The sequence below is a fragment of the Adiantum capillus-veneris genome, chromosome 27, assembly GCF_014529385.1.
Source record: "Adiantum capillus-veneris isolate H3 chromosome 27, ASM1452938v2, whole genome shotgun sequence".
Taxonomy (NCBI): domain Eukaryota; kingdom Viridiplantae; phylum Streptophyta; class Polypodiopsida; order Polypodiales; family Pteridaceae; genus Adiantum; species Adiantum capillus-veneris.
The window spans coordinates 34,140,399-34,156,807 of NC_140957.1; the positions used below are offsets into that span (position 1 = coordinate 34,140,399).

The 16,409-nt window shown below is 40.1% G+C and overlaps 2 pseudogenes; both read right to left on the reverse strand.

Annotated features, from left to right (window-relative positions):
- Positions 1-6,429: 6,429 nt before the first annotated feature.
- On the reverse strand, positions 6,430-7,065 carry LOC147421751 (putative complex I intermediate-associated protein 30 pseudogene; annotated as a pseudogene).
- A 2,003-nt stretch (positions 7,066-9,068) lies between these two features.
- LOC147421752 (uncharacterized) lies at positions 9,069-13,482 on the reverse strand (annotated as a pseudogene).
- Positions 13,483-16,409: the final 2,927 nt, after the last annotated feature.

Consider the following 16,409-nt stretch of genomic DNA (forward strand, 5'->3'; position numbering starts at 1 on the left):
ATGTTGAGGTTGTGACTCAATGTTCTGGTCTACTATGTGGCAATGAAAGACACAATCCAGACAAAACCAAAACCAGTGGTGCACCACACCATTCAGATGCTTTTGATATCCTTCAAAAGATGGGGCCGGTATACCAAGGCTTGAACATGCAATACTACTTCCACACCTTTGTCCTCCTCTTGGTTTGCCACTACATGTGACTACCTTGTGGAGTTTGTCGTATGGCCCACATTACCTCATTGACCTTGCGTTCCACTACATACTGCCCACCCGAACCTATAATTCGTTTTGGGGTTTGTGACATCCCTTCTTTTGCAAAGTTGATCTTATGCGGTCTTCCACACTTCTTGCGATCTTTGGTGACCGAGTTGTACTCAGACCTATGCGATGCATCATCTTACACATTGATAACCTCATTTGGCTTGCGTTTTTGCCTTGATGTCTCCTTATCTCCTGTCAATGGAGTTGGCTGTTTTATACATTGGAGTGCCCTCGGTAGCCTCGTTCACTGCTCTTATTACTTGACTAGGAAGTTTTTCATGGCGCTCCGCAAGCTTCTATATCGACAGGCCCTTCCCAATGTGTTTTCCATGGATGTATGAAATGACCTTTGTGCTTTATAAGATGGAATTTTCTAGGTCGGTTGTACATGCATCATATAATGAAATGCGTTTACTAAAACCCTCCCCTGCTAGCCAGCTGCCATGTTTTCTCTCGACGAGGTTTGTGCATGGAGTGTTTGGTCCATCAGAGCTTAACTTCTTTCTGTGCATGTCATAGTGCCTTCCCAATGTGCAATACAAATTTCCCACCAACTAAGCCATGAATCCATGTATGGAATTTTACGGTCTATGCAATGACCATTACGCCACCATTGGCATATTAAACGAGTCTCTACTGTTGTAGCCTCTTTTGTTGGTGCTTGCCTCCACCTCTCACATATTTCTTTGTGTATGTGTTGAGAATCTTGCGCCACATACTTCTTCCTTTTTCATTTTACAAGTTGCAATAGTCTGAAGGTCCTGCATACTGTAAACAAATTGCTAGAGAGGGAGTCAAAGGCAACCTACATTGCTCTCAAGGTGCACCATGTACCTTGGATCACAGACATGATAGGCCATTAGTTATCCAATCGTTCACGCGTCTAGTGTGATCAAACTGGATCCACCGATGTCGAAGATCGCCATTCCCATCTTGTCTCATTCGGTTCACCAAGTTCACATCAAATGCTCGACCAATTGGTAACATTTTGAAGACATAACATTTCTCTCCCTCCGTACCTTGACCTAGAAACCTGCTCCATGGAAGAAGTCATATGTGCAATCTCGCTTCAGCTTTAGGAGTGCATCAAAGATTTTTTGCCACCACCTCTCTGTAAACTAGATATTGACCTTCCAAACCTAGCAACGTTCATAGTGTTTTGCAACATAGAGTTTTGCATAGAAATAAAAATATGAGAAATGCACAAACCAATTATCTTGCACCAATGGTCCCAACTCCTTAGCGATTGTAAATAGTTGTTACTCACCTAAAATTCCCTTGTTGGTGGTGTTGTGAAGGAGAGTTTTACTTATAACTTCTTTTGCTAAACACATTTGAACCTTCCCGGCTCCTTCATGTGGATCAACGGTCAAAATCCTTTGCACCATCACCTTGGTGTTGTCTGTTAGTGTTTTGGATGTGTCGATGCACACATCCTGTCTATGTGAGTGACAATGAATCATGACTTTGGTGGCCGTCTCATCTGATGGCAAGACATAGTATACTACACAATCACATGTTGCAATATAAAAAGCAATTGCCTTACAAAAGTGGCATGTTAGGCTCTTATCTCCAATCTTACAATATTATCCGGGGGTAGCTGCCTTTTGTATGTACCCATTGAAATAACTTGTATTGGGAATATGATCATTAACCAAGCGGGCACATTGTTCATTCATGCACTTCAGAGATCCTAGGCCATGACTAAGACACTGTCGAGGGATTTGTGTTCAAAAGGTGAGCCAGGAAGGCTCGGGGCCTCTGGCTATGAGAGGTGGTAGAGAGGAAGCAACAGAAATAGAGGGATAAAAAACCAATAGGATACCCAAATGAGCAATATATCATCAGGAATTGAAATAAATTGTACAAGGCTTGGTTGACTTGACCACTTATAATCACATAAATGATAAACAACAATGGGTTAGGTCATAAGCTCTAGCAAAGATACCAATCTAGATCCGGAGTTTCACTTCCAATCATATTGAGATATTCGAGTCTTCTCGACGCAAGTCTAAGCCCTCATAGCCGCATACGCTCGATCTCCTCAATGAACCGAGATTGGATTTTTAGCATCAACACTGGCAATTATTTATTTGTTCCGAGCTCATCTGAATGAGGTGTTCACAAACCTGTATACCTTATCATCATCAAGATATAACAAAATAGAGCATTAGGTTATCAAAGATATTAACATTATACGTATATATTAGTAACTTATCAAGATTAAGCATAAGATAATAAGATATTAAGAAAAATCTGGAATGAGAGAGAGATATTTAATTATGGCTTGATGAAGATGAAGAAATTTGGCGATGGAGCTTTAGGCTAACGGAGAGAGATTTTGTAATTAGCTATTGGTTAATGAAGAGCCAACGATAGAAATTCTCTGTCTTCTTATATTCGATGTAGATGCTCGTCCACCATTTATTGGTAGCACCACACATGCACCATCTTGTCTACTCGATAGCGCCTTGGTCCCTCCAACTCCTTTCTCCTCACTCCCTTGCTTATCGTCCACCTCTCGAAGGCCTTGAATGCACTAACCTCAACCCTTCAATTTTCCATGCTTAAGACCAAATCCACTAGCTCACAGCATGCAACATTTGGCCTTGATCCTCTCTCAGGTACATTCGATTGGTGTGCCATCTAGGAATTTTGGGCTTCAACCACGGAATTTAAAATGCGGCAACAGTAATTGCTTGAGGAATCTCATGTCCGGGATGTCATCTCATGCAGTGCTTGGCTGGAAAACGTCATGATTGGTAGTGCCTAGCTAGCAAGAATAAAACTCTGACACTCTTTAGTTAAATGCAATGCCTTTACGGAATAATGTTAAGGTTTTAATGAGCTTTCTGTGTCAAATGCCATGCGATGCGGAGCCTTGGCTGATATGTATACAAAATGTGGTGAGGTGCACGAGGTGCCTAGCATTCCCTTGTCCGGCATGTGTACCAAATGAGGTGCCTTTATGTATGCCAAATGGGGTGTCCTTGAGGGGAATTGGAGTTCTCGTGCTTGGCAATGCTTTGGTCGACATGTGTACCAAATGAGGCACCAAAGAAGATGGGTTGAAGGGCGCTTGCCGAAGATTATAAGTTAAAGTGGCCAAACACATTGACTCAAAGAGTGGCCGCCCACCATTTAGGAGCTTGCGTTGGAGGCTGTGGTGCTCTAACGACAACGCGCAAGAAATGGGAAATGACGAGCAGGCCAGTGCACCCCATTTTGGCTGCAAATTTGGCTTGTTTCCTGTTGGTCGCGCTACCCGTTGCCATGTCAACAAGCGTTCTTTTCTATGCTCCCTAGCAACGATGGCGCCGTCATTGCTAAGGGAGGAGTAAAACTAAATATAGGGTGTGGCTTATTGGGGAAGAACAACGTGTTGTAGTTGTGAGGGTTATGAGAAGAAAAGATCGAGGAGCTCGAAGGGGAGAAGGAGCAGAAAGCTCTCTCTTTCTCTCTCTCTTCCTCAGCTACCAAAACAAGGAAAGCTCTCTCTCTCTCTCTCTCTCTCTCTCTCTCTCTCTCTCTCTCTCTCTCTCTCTCTCTCGTCCTCGGCTAGCAAAGCAAGGAGAAGAGGCAACTCAACGAGGGATGTTGGTGTGGTTGTAAGGGCAAAAGAAAGGAGAAGTGCCGGAAGCTCGGAGGGAGAAGGTGAAGCAAATCTCTCTCTTTCTCTCTCTCGTCATCGACTAGAAAAACAAAGGGAGAATCTCTTCCTCTCGTCCTCAACAAGGCAAAGAGGAAAAGAAGAAGGTAAACCAAAGCGGGTCTCACTCTCTCGAGAAGGAGAAGTAGAAAGAAGCACAATTAGCAACACAGGGAAATTTTTTATGGTAATTCAACATGTTTAGTCTTACGTTCAACAACACCGATCACCGGCGAACATTTTGAATCAGTGCAGGCTAAACTAATTTGGCCTAGATTTTGTAAATTGAAGCTTAAACTTCTTAATTTGCAATTAATTAAGTTAATGGTGTTGTTAACAGCACTACCTTGGCTATTGTGCGTCGGATTTTGTCGGCATCATAAAATTCAATTATTTTAGCACTTTGTTTATGTTTCGAAGAGGTTACTTGACAATGTTGCGGTGTGGTGTATCTTTTCTTCTCTCTTCTCCCACAGTTAGCAGCCGGCCGCCGGTGCTGACCCGACTCAGGTTTCGAACACGTATCCACCGACACCTAGTGAACTGGATGCAAAACCGAGCCAGGGTGGGAAGATAGTTGAAGCCTATGTCTACACCGTAAGAGGCAGCCATGCAGAAAAAGATGCAACGATTTGCAATGTACATGTAACCGCAACATGCTACCCAACAACAACATAATCTGCAAGAGCATATTTGTAAAGCTCGACAAAGTGTTATGGAGAAGTTGCAGCGGTTTGAAGGCCGCAATATTTTAAAATTTTGTAATTTTTATGAGAAGTCTATGCGAAACGAAGGGTTCTGTAAATACCATCTTGAATCAAGTTTGCCCTCATATTCCGAAGGGTTTTCATCTCCTCTGTCTACATCTCCATCTCTCTCTCTCTCTCTCTCTCTCTCTCTCTATACCGTGTGCTGTGTTAGTGTTATTTGAATCAATACTATCTACGTCCTAGCCGCTCAAAGCTAGATGGTGTCCCTTGTTCACTCCCCATGATGAGTTCTGCGTGCACGGGCCTCGCATAGAGGCCGCTAGGGTCCTTTTTGCGCTTTCCATTGTCACCATGTTTATGACATAAAAATTGTCTGTCTTTATTATGCCGTCAAACTCATTAAGATTTCCATTGTCACCATGTTTATGACATAAAAATTGTATGTCTTTCTTGTGCCGTCAAACTCATTAAGCTTAGCCTTCTTGAATTATTTTGACTATCGCTTCTCCCGCATTGTCATCCTTATCATCGCCATTGTTTCTTTTCTGCTTCTTCTATCTTCTTTGATTATTTATCTCCACTTTCATCTTCTCCTTTCTTCAATTGTTTCTTGAATTCTTTCATCTTTATAGCAGAATCGAAACGGCTTTGATACCACTTGTGCGTCGCTTCACTTTGTAGAGTAGATATCACATTGGTTTCTGTAACGTCTTTAAAATAGCCAAATCAAATTAAAAACCGTAATTTATTACGATCAAAAAATAGTACATTCACTTCTTTATTGGATCAAACAAAAGAGATATTATCTGTGTATATCTATTAGTAAGCTAACTTGTTGCTACTTGTAGGTTATCATGTTGTTGCAGACAATTTGTTTATGCCTTAACTTTGTCATACGAACTCTGAATATAGACTTCCAAGTATTGAAAACGATGGGAACGGGTCTGGTCTACAAGGCATCGTGGACAAAATTGGAAAAAAACCTTCGTTTGGCTAAAAACAAAACTTTTAGATCGTGACTTATAGACCCTCTTTTTTTTTGTCTCCACAACTTTTTTAACTTATTTTAAGATTACCTATGTATTTCAAGCTGAGAAACATAAAAATAAAACATGGATATTGATGAAAACATTAATTTTGACTACGTCTTTATTTTATAGTCTTCAATCAACTTATCTTTTATTCAATAATTATTGTTAAATATATCTTTAATGTATTGTGAAGAGAGTAGATTTTGTCCCTCGATATTTCGAACTCATTTGTGTACAACTAATACTCTCTATCTCATAAACTATATATTCATAAAAAATGTCAAAAAATGTCAAAAAATCCAATAATTGGGCTCAATAAAATAAATAGCAATGCAAGCACTTTTTGATAGGCTGACTGTGGAACAAGATGAGTTGATTTAAGAGCTACAACTTACATCCCAGTAGATGAATACAATGCATCCACGGGTTTAATGCCCTGTAGTTGAGGTGTCCCCACGTCCTAACTACTTCTTGCAATTAAACTTGCAGCACGTGGAGTATGCTTTGTATGCGCTGTAAGTTCCTTGCTTATGTGTCGGAGAATCGTTTGTTGAACTCAGCGAGAAAGTGTCCCATGTGCCACTCTTTGCACGTACGCCTCGTTATGTGCTCTAAGCTCTCAGTGGGACTAGAGCCAGGTGTAGTGCATACGTTATTTTACACTTTCGTTGCTTATGTGTCGCACAATCATTCGTTGAACTCAACGAGAAAGTGTCCCATGTGCCACTCTTTGCACATACGCCTGGTTATGTGCTCTAAGCTCTTAGTGGGACTAGAGCTAGGTGTAGTGCATACGTTGCATGCGTCTAGTCGGATGCAAGTGTAATTGGCTTCCACAATGTTGTAGACGTACTAGAGGATGTGGAGGACTGTACCTGCACCTACACGGTGGATGAAATGGGGGGCTCTTGAATTCAATTATTTTTCCCTTCATAGTAGGTAGATAACGACTCAATGGAATCATGACTTCAAACCATTCATCTTTTGGAGCAAAAATCATAGACTGCCACGTATTTGCATCCTCAAAAGTTCCCCACCATGACTGCGTCCGTATCGTTGATACATAACAGCGTCCATCACCCTTCACACGAAGAGAAATGGTATCAATTGAGTGCAGATCAAAGCTGTTATAGCCTTGAATGGTGCGCAATGCGTCCACTTGCTGGTTCCCTTAACTTTCCTGACAAAGTGCCTGAAAAGACAGCAATTTTATTTGTGTCGCCACCCAATTCCAAACGTGCGCTGGATAGACCACCATAATCAGATAATCAGAATGAACAATCCAATTCCTCAAATCATCCTGGATTGAAAACCTGAACAAACTCAACTCCTTGGAGGGTTGTAGATCTTCAAACTTCCAGGCCACAGCTCGGCAAGCTGCATTAGTCGTGGCGTGGACAAGAGCTCGAAACATGTGCTTCCTAAGATGTTTTCCTGTGAAATTTTTGTTGTCCTCTATGAGCTTGCATCAACTTATTGACTCTCTTGTCTCGGCCTCCTCTCTCTCTCTCTCTCTCTCAAGTCCAAGCTGAAGTGGGCGGCCACTTCACCTTAAACTTGAGAGAGAGAGAGAGAGAGAGAGAGAGAGAGAGAGAGAGAGAGAGAGAGAGAGAGAGAGAGAGAGAGAGAGAGAGAGAGAGAGAGAGAGAGAGAGAGAGAGAGAGAGAGAGAGGGAGGGAGGAAGGGAGATCATCAAGTGGGCGCATCCAGTTCACCTTGATCTTGAGGGAGGGAGAGAAAGAGAAGGAGGGAGGGTCGCAAGCATCCAGCTGTTCACCTTGATCTTGAAGGGGGGAGAGGGGGGGATCCAGTTCACCTTGATAGAGAGAGAGAGATTATCCAGGGACGCACAATAAATAAGAAGAGAGCTCACTATGTTGTGATCTGGACTAAGACGGTGGAAGGAGGCCACATCGCATGGTTACGTAGATCAACGAATCACCAGCTTACCGTCAAGCCTTTTCGCGGCAAATATCCAGTTCAGGTAAACATCGACATTCCTAGAGCGCCCCCTTCACTTGCAGTTGCTTGGATGCTTCTTTTTCTAGTCCTTCAATGCTAGCAAAACCCCTTGCAACGCCTTGCGGAGACGTGTGATACAACACAAAGCAATACAGTCATTGCTCACACAACTTTACTCGCAGGGGGTTGTGACGGTTAGACAGGCCTGCCTCCACCATACGAGTTCTTCTTCTTCCCAATGGCAATTATCAGATCCCTACGTTTGTAGAGAATCTCCTTGAAGCTAGCCGTCGACGTATCATTCTCGAATGTCCGACGGTTCTTGGCCTTCCACATGCGCTGGAAAAAGCAGACCCTCATCGTTTGAATACATATGAATAGATTTTGCTCCTAGGAAAAGATTGTTTTTATAGAACCCTATTTTCTACATCCTTTGGACCTACTTGCATATCTTGCTTACTAGGCCAATAATCATTGGGCACTCCTTGAAGAGGTGGGTAAGATCCTCACTCACCATTCTGCATCCCAAACACCTATATTACCACGGACTTGGATTCTGGTACATGTCGGCAAGGCCCCCAAAAACACCTTCCACAAAAATATCAGTGCCCATTGTGTGTTTCATATGTTATTAATCGCCGCAATCGAGCTAGGTGCTGGCCATTGTTTACGCCATTTTTTGTTGAGAGATGAGAACCAATCCGCCTTGAATATAGGAAGAGCATGCTAAATACCCTTGGTTTGTGGTTTACAAAACAAGCTTCCCTTAGGCCAACGCTAGGCTTTCCAATCGAAGTTGGACTTGCAAATAGGCATTGTAATGCTATCGAGCCCCTTCCACAACTCTGGTGACTAGTGGTCTTTCCGGGCCATTGAGGTGAAATTGTGAAGTCAGTTGGTCTAGATCTTTCCATCTCTTATTGTTGCTTCCCCAATAGCAAGACATGCACATGAGACCTTTTTTATTCACTTGTCTGGCAATTTCTTGCCAAACAAGATGAAAAGAGTAATAAAATCACGAGGCTTGCCAATGACAATTATTGTGCCATGACATAATTAAAAACCCACCAATGATCCGCACATCCACAACTCACCATAAATCAAAAATTGTTCATCTGAGCCCAATCTCATCCATGCATCATTAGGCACATACACTCATAAGATGTTAATCAAGGCCTCATTAATTTGCATCCAGCCTAGGCCCTTATAGCTTCCTGTACATACAGGGCTACGTTATTTTTAGAGACCACAAGAAAAGGAGCAGGAGAGATGGGGCGAGGCTCCACAGGACTACAACTAAAAATGATCACTTTCATATAGATGTCTCTCAAAAATTCTTACAAAGTCCATCATACAACCATTAGTCTTTATCATTAGCTACTTCTACATCCTTCAAAGAAAGAGAGCCAATCTTTTCAAGTCTTACAATCATCATGCCTTCTAATAAAAGCCAAGCTACCAAATCTTCACACATAGTAGAAGAGCTAGTTTCACACGTTTTTCTACAAAAAAAGGAGTTCGTTTTTTTTAAAGCCATGTAAGTAGGCTTCACAAATGGGTACACTTCTTCCACTCTTCTAACCCCAAACCATTTCATCAGAATGGTTTCTTGATCTTCTCTAGTGAGTTTGCGTGCCTACACAATAAAGAGTTAAATTAGAGAATATGGTTGCAATCTTTTCGAGAGTAAGCATAAGATATATTTGTAAGATTGAAAACAAACCTGCACTTCCAAGGTAGCCTTCTCATTAAAAACAAAAACATCTTTCTCAACATCCTAAAAAGAGAGACAAGACACATTACTTTAGATTTATTACCATAGTATAAGTGGTTAGAGCCATCAACAAAAAACAAAACAGCTACCTTTGACTTTTGAATCCTCTTAGCTTTTGACCCTTCTTTTTTTTTTTTGAAGGAGTTCAGAAAGCTTAGTTGTAGCCTAAGACATAACCCAAGCTTACTTTAATGACATTTATTTAACAAGTTTACAATTAGCATTAGTTTAATAGTATAATTTGAATACCTTCCGTTTTCGAGTACTCTTTCTAGAATGCTCTTCATCACACCCTTTAGATGCAATTTTTTCAACTTTATTTAACTTATCCGATATCTACCAACACAAAAAACACAACTTGATATTTTTTACATCTCTAAAAATGTTACACAATGGGAAGAAAACATGAACAAAATCTCACCGGCTTCTCGATTGAAGTTTCATGAGACTTATCACCAGCAGACAAAGACATTGAATCCACATCTCCTAGTGCACTAGAAAAGATATTTTCTTTCATAAAATTTTGATACTCCTAAGCCAACATTTTCACATAAACAAATCATCATGTAGATATGAAATGAGAGAGAGCAAAAGAAGTAGCATGATCTTCATATACCTCATATGCAGCCATATGATTTTCATCATTGTCCCAAGATATTTCTGGAATGTATACATCAGGTTCTTTCTGAATACATAAGACATACACAAAACTTTAAAAAATCTTAAAAGATCGGCATTACACTTGTATAAAGAATAGTATATATCAATTACCAGTGTGGATTCTGAGATGTCTTTATCGCCCTCTACCACATCTACAAAGTTCTCATCATAACTTTGCTTGGAAGCATCCTCGTCCTAATAAAAATTACTCAATAAGAAACTTAATATCAAAACTCTTAAAAATCATTCTATATTATTACCTTTGATGATAATTCTGTCTCTTTCTCTACACCATCATTGTCAAGCTCTTGAACATCATGAGTATCCTTAAAAATGTAACATAACTCAAGAATAAGATAAACATCTACATAGCATATGATTTGAAAGCAAAATAAAAAGATAATACAAAAACTTATACCATTATAGCGCCTTTGCAAGCCTTTTGTTTGGTCCACTTTCTTTTGGACGCCAATGACTTTATACACCAATTGTAAATGTCGGACTCTTTCCACAAATATTCCACACCATATACTTTCACTGGCTTTAGCTCACCCATCTTCTCTCGGATGATACTCAAAACCATATCTTTACCCTTGCTATTATGTCTCAAATCTGCAATTGGCCCTACCTTTGCAAACCACCCTCGCACCATCCCATAATTTGCACACAACACTCTATACTGACCATGATCCTCTTTTTTAAGAAATTCTCTACCATACAACTTATTGTGCTCTCTATGTTTAGGAGGAGGAGCTCTAAAGACTTGATCATATATGATCGGATCATATGGAAGAGAACTAGTTGAGTTACCAACAACCCTTTTGTTACCCAAAGAGTGATGTTCCCTCCAAGCGTCGAGTAGTTTCACAGTCTCCTCATGAGGAAGTGAAACTAGTTGCTGAAAAATTGACTGTGGAAGATCCATGCGAGCCCTACAAGAGTAGTCGACATATGCAGATAAGATAGACTCCAAAAAGTTTCAATTTGTGCCACTTGAGATATTACTCGAACAATACAAAAAGTTAAGATGAAAATAAATCATAGAGAGAACAATGCTCAACCCATATAATAAAATTCAAACCACAACATCATTTAATTCTCTAATAGCAACAAGACCTTATGTGATCAAGTACTTTATGAATGTCTTTTTCTCATGTCCTTGACTTATGGACAACATCTCCATAAAATAGGGATCCATCGATCACTTTCTCTCCAAGATTTCTAACTTTTTTACGTTTTAGTACAATCCAATCTTTGATTAAAAGAACACAAGAATCCCAATCTCTCCATGTGTTTTCCTCCTCATGAACTTTCCATATATGAGGATCACTTGCATCAGATTTCAAAATAGCAAGCTTTGTGATTTTGCTGTCACATTGTACACATCTTACAACAGCATGCTTGAATTGTATTGTACCATTGTTTTCTAAACGGACTTTTGACAATGTCATCATGCTCCAACCACAAGGGTACATTCCCACAATTGCCTTCCATTAGTAGCTTAGCCCTCTGCTTTAGGTCCTTAACTTCATATGCAATCAATCTTTGGCTCCTCGGTAATGGCAATGGGATAAATTTATGAAGCAAAGAATAGATAGGCCGCACACTATCCCAAGTAAATGGAAGCGGTGTTTTCTGAAGAATGCTCATTCCAGTCATTGTATCTATGACTAGTTCCTCTGAATAATTGTCTCCTGTAATACATTGTTTGTAGTAAGTTGCACCAAAAAACATCATTGCTTTCCCATCAAGCTGCATGGAGAAGAAAGAGGTTATGCGAGCTTTCCAATGACCTCTCTCCTCAGACAAGGTGTCTAACGCGTCCACCTTTACAACTACATCATTGCCAATCTTGAAAAGTTCTCCTTTATAGAAGACTTTGTCATATGTTTGCACATCACCAAATGAAAAGATTTCATCATCGATGTTCCAAAAGCTCCTTAAGTAGGTAACCTCCTCAGATGTTGGAACCCTATAATTACCCCTCCTCTTTGATATTGCAATACCCTTCATAAGAATGTTATCAGTACAAGATGCTCTCTTGCCATACTTTAAGATGTCGTTCCACAACGATCTTGCCTTTCCAATAGAAGTAACGTTGAATAGTCCATCAAGATGTGAAGTGCAGCGCTCAATGGAGGCCCCGATTGCACAATCAGCTGCAGTAGTTTGACCCAATACACTATGCAATTGTTGTAGGACTCTATCACAAGGTAGCAGGGCATATTTATCATGTTGGATTTCTTGGAATACTTTTGTGAAAAACATTCTCAGATAGAATTGTACAAAAGATGCTTCATCATTTATGCTATTTGTTTTGATAGCATTGTACGCTTTCACTAAACGTTTGAACATATAGCACCAATATATGTCATGTAGTCCATGCCGCAAAATATCCTCAAGTAGTTTCCCACTTCCAGCTACATGCTCCAAGGGTCATGAGTTTGCTCCTGAGTATTCCTCCTTTCGGATTCTCCAAGATTACATCAAGGATTTGATAACCTGAATGTCAGTAGCCGACATTCCATGTTCTCGACTGTAGCCATAAAAGCTATGTGCTATGTCCACCAACAAGATTCCTAAAGTTTGCATCTCATGCGGAATACCATCTACGACTCTTAGAATATATGGTAGACACCACTGCATAAACTTTTGATTCTCTTCCGCCTTGAAGGATTCATAATAGACACTTGGTGAGTTTGGCCACCGACCATAGCGAATAGATGCTGGTGCCAATTTTGTAACAGTCAAAGTGGCTTCATCAATATTTTTCTTCACTAAAGAATCTGCATTCTGGAATAAGTGTGCAATATACTTCTTGAAAACATTTAGATACAAGGTGTGCATTACATCAAAAACCAAGTCAAGAGAGGGGTCAAATCCATATAAGTCAAAGAGTCTCCAAAGTATTGACTCCCCTGATAAACGAGCTTTCTTCCAAATCTCATCCTTCTCAGCAAAAGTACAACACCTCTTTGCCTCAGCTATGGCATGAACCATCTCGTTTGTTGTTTTTGCAACTGGTGGGTATCTGACTTGTAAGCGATTTTCATTGTAAATATACCTCCCTTCTAGTCCAGGCCTATCTCTTGCAAGTGATGCATGTGGATTATCTCTCCTGCAGAACTCTTGTCCCCCATTTTTGAACAAGCCAATCTTGCATTGGGCCGGATGGTCTCCGGTAACCATCATAACCATAATTCGTATCTTACAGAATTTAGATTCCACCCTCGTATCATCAAAGATGTTTTCTAGTGGATACTCATATAATACATCCACTCCATCAATATACAGTGATTCCAACTCATCCACTAATGGTTTCAGAAATGATCCGAAGACATCGCCGGAAGACTTAATAATCTTTTTGCAGCTTTGTGGAATAAACAAGACTGGCATGATATCCATAGAGTTTTGTTTTCCAGCATTGAGCACCATAATCTCCACAACCCCACAACTTTTTTGTGTGGTTCTTGAAGTTTGAAACCCGTCCCAATGCAATAAGAGAGCTATATTTCTAGGGTCACCCTGATTATGCACACCAACAATCAAAGTAAGTAAGGACATTCAGTGTATATTTTGCTAAGAAAAAGAGGAAGATAGACATCATTACCTTGCACAACCTTTTCTCACATTCGATTTCTTCCTTGCATTCGGAGCAGATAAAAGTGTACACTGCTCGATCAGCATCCCATGCATCTTCAAGTTTTTGAGAGTGTTTGTCAAAGGGAAAAGTTGTGTAAGACTTCTTACATCCAGGTGTAGAGCAAACAACTGGCAGCTCATATGTTGACAATGGGTCCCAAAAGTTCTTCACTCCTTGGAATTTTGTTCCATCCCAAAATTCCTTTATATGCCTTCCCGTAGAAAATGCATCTCCCTTACACCATTGATTTTTATGGCGCCACAAACTCAATAGCTCATGACAAAAGGTTCTACTCCTTGTAAGAAGCTTCAATTGAGGTCCTATTGGAATATAATCAAAAGCAAACATTGACTTTCTTGGCTTTGTGCATACTCTGCACTTTTCATAGCAAGTAATACAGTCACGTTTAAGCTTTTTGGAGTTTGAAGCACATGAACAGGCACACCTTAGAACCTCTCCTACAAAGTTGTCCTCTATACTTGGGTATAGAAGTTCTGGTGCGTGCTTTGCTCCATTACTTCCTGTACAAATACGATAACGAGAGGCAGTCACCATCCCCAAACCTTTCAACATTGTTTGTAATTGATCCCAGCACGCGGGTACTTGTACCCCTCCAAGCTCACCTTCCCATGTCTTTGGCAACTGAACCAACAATTTAGCTAGGCTTCTTTTCGAAGAGTAGTTCTTTACCCTAGCTCCACCAAGGTCACCAAACAGAAGACGTAGCATTTGATCTTGAACACCTATCGGCATTTTATGTTCATCCCATAAACTTTGAAGTTCTACTATTCTCTCTATTAGTTCAAAGAGAACATTAGATGTCCCTTCCTCATTTTCCTCCCTGCTATCTTGCACGCTAGCATCAGCCTGTAAATGGTCGTCGCCATTTGAATCTTCCATTTTCTCTTCCTCCACGTTGAGACCTTCACTCCAGGAAGGTGCTACATGTGGCACATCTAAACCAAAATGGAGCTTCAAGCTCCCAAATCTCTTTGAAAGAATTTGGTGTCGATAAAGGGTTGAAGTATGCACAAACCGCCCGCCATAGCAATAGAAAGAACAGTTGCAGAAAGCCTTCCTTCCATCACTATTGGACTCTTCAGTTCTTTCTACATGTCGATCTTCTGTTCGTTCTGTGATGTTATGTGTGACATCCAAATCAATGTCACTTTGTACCCTTCTACGCTTGGTCACAGAAGGATGTAGCTTTCCTAATGAGTCTTGATTTTGATGAAAATAAAAGGTCCGTTTTGACACCAACTCCCAACCGTTAATAGAGTGTGAACACTTATAATTACACGCGCACTTCCAAGAAGTTATTGTGCCCATGACTGCAGACCAAATATAAATATACGTGTGAACTTTTGTACAAATCAAAGAACGTACAACATAAACACCTTTAAATGAGTACATTAGTGATCAAATATTATTAAGAGATGCTGAAATAGTCATCCATTTTGCAAGGAGAGTACATAGTAAACTTAATAAGGTGGTTGTGCAGTGGGATATGGTGGAGGCAGTCGATACAAAATAATTTTTCTTCTAGGAATAATATGTCCTATCACTTTCTCTCTGTCCATCAAGGTGACCATAGACATGGTCTCCTCGTTTGAGCGGTATACTACCTTGTAGCGGTCAACAAGTCCTAGCTTCCTCTTGAGAGTCAAAAGCTTTACATTTACATCCCATGTCATTACATCGTCAATGAAAATGGTTAAAACATTCCATTTTCTCCCAGACCTTCCAACCAATAGATATTGGTCTTCTGGCCAAGCACTATCCTGCCCAAAGTCATGAAATAAGATTTGTGACTCCAAGTCTACAAATTCTCTGCGTTTCTCTATAGGATATTCTCGCACTTCACTTATACATTCACTATCAATGTCATCACATAGTGTTTGCTCACTTTGACCAGCCATCTGTAGTGGATACCACAAGCAACACTGGCTAGTCAGAGTGACACCCCTTTCAACTTGAAAGCTTAATCTTACCCCTCTCAATTTACAATTCACATTAAATAATTCACATCAAGCTATATTCTCAAGACCTAATGTAAGCTAAATACAGCTAGACATGAATACTACTACAAACCTACAAAGCAGAGGCTTAAAATAATCAAAGAAGTACAATGTAAAATGAATATATTTTTGTAGCAAATAAAACTCTTTAGGGTCGTTAGGGAAGACCCTTTAGGGTCTCGCGCTACAAACAAGAGTACAAACAAAGACTCTAGAGTGCAATGCTAAATTGAATTGATAAATTTATACCATTCCCAACTATGGCACCAACCACCATTTCCAAATGAACTTTCAATACCAATAGCATTTACATTCCAATTCTAATTTCAATACCATGGCCAGCAGCATTTACATTCCCTCAATACAATCGTAAATGCAAATAAAAGGTGCACACTTTGTAGAATATTGTGATAAAGGCTTCATTTTTTTGACATAAAAACCGACATGATTCGATGCTTGAAATTACCAATTTGTGCCATTCCTCTGTTTGGCTAAGAAATGTATTTTCTTTGGTGGAAATTTACAAAGCTCGAAAAAAACCTAGGTTTAGTGTAATCCCACCTACCAATTTTGAGATTTACCTCTGAATTTTATATTTGAAAGTGAGAAAACCTACAAAATTTGGAAAAATTTACTGTAATTTGGTATAAAAACCTTCAAATTGTGTTGTTTCACATATGTAGGTTTGGCAAGTTTTTGAA